Source organism: Plectropomus leopardus, unplaced genomic scaffold (assembly GCF_008729295.1).
Source record: "Plectropomus leopardus isolate mb unplaced genomic scaffold, YSFRI_Pleo_2.0 unplaced_scaffold89284, whole genome shotgun sequence".
Classification (NCBI taxonomy): Eukaryota; Metazoa; Chordata; class Actinopteri; order Perciformes; family Serranidae; genus Plectropomus; species Plectropomus leopardus.
The window spans coordinates 1-745 of NW_024698434.1; the positions used below are offsets into that span (position 1 = coordinate 1).

The window sequence follows — 745 nt, forward strand, 5'->3', positions numbered from 1 at the left end:
CAGTGGCACTCAGGATAATACGTCAGGATAATATACATTATGTCCAAAGTCTGAAAAACTAAGGACATGAACGTGGACTTTACAAAGAAGCAGCAAAAGAACTAAACCCCCCCCCACCAAAGATCTGACATTGAGCGTCGGACGACTGTGGGCTCGGTGTGTCGGTGCCCAAAGTGTGTCTTATCTGTCGAGATGAACAGCCCAGACACGGGAACTGCATGGAAATTTGGGCTGTTTTCTCCTACTGATTTTTTGAAAGCAATTCGTTGCTACATAACAAACCTGACACTGCAGTTTCAGTCAAGGTACACCGATACACCGATATACTCCACCAGTATTGCGTGGAGGGCTGAATTTCACAGACAACTCCTCGTTAGTATAGTGGTGAGTATCCCCGCCTGTCACGTGGGAGACCGGGGTTCAATTCCCCGATGGGGAGGTTAGCTGCCTTTTCAAATGTGCTGCATCATCTCACCTCATCCATGTCATATGGCTAAACAATATGCTGAATCAGCTGGAAAAGTGGCAGCAAGAGCAAGAGCACTGTAATAGTGATTTCCGGATGGCTCACTGACAGACTAAGCACACATATAAGGCCAATTAGCACATTTTCATCGAAGCAAAGGATATTTGCATTGGCTGGGACTCCCACTTGGCAGGTGAGAATTCTACCACTGAACCACAATGACAACCTCTTTACATCGCTGTCCCTGGTGGATGAGAGGACCCTGAGAGGCTATGGCAG

At 47.2% G+C, this 745-nt stretch overlaps 1 non-coding gene across 1 annotated transcript; it reads left to right on the forward strand.

Annotated features, from left to right (window-relative positions):
- The first annotated feature begins 367 nt into the window (after nucleotides 1–367).
- Nucleotides 368–439, forward strand: trnad-guc. Its single transcript has one exon. It is a non-coding gene; the product is annotated as a tRNA-Asp (tRNA).
- The last annotated feature ends 306 nt before the right edge of the window (nucleotides 440–745 follow it).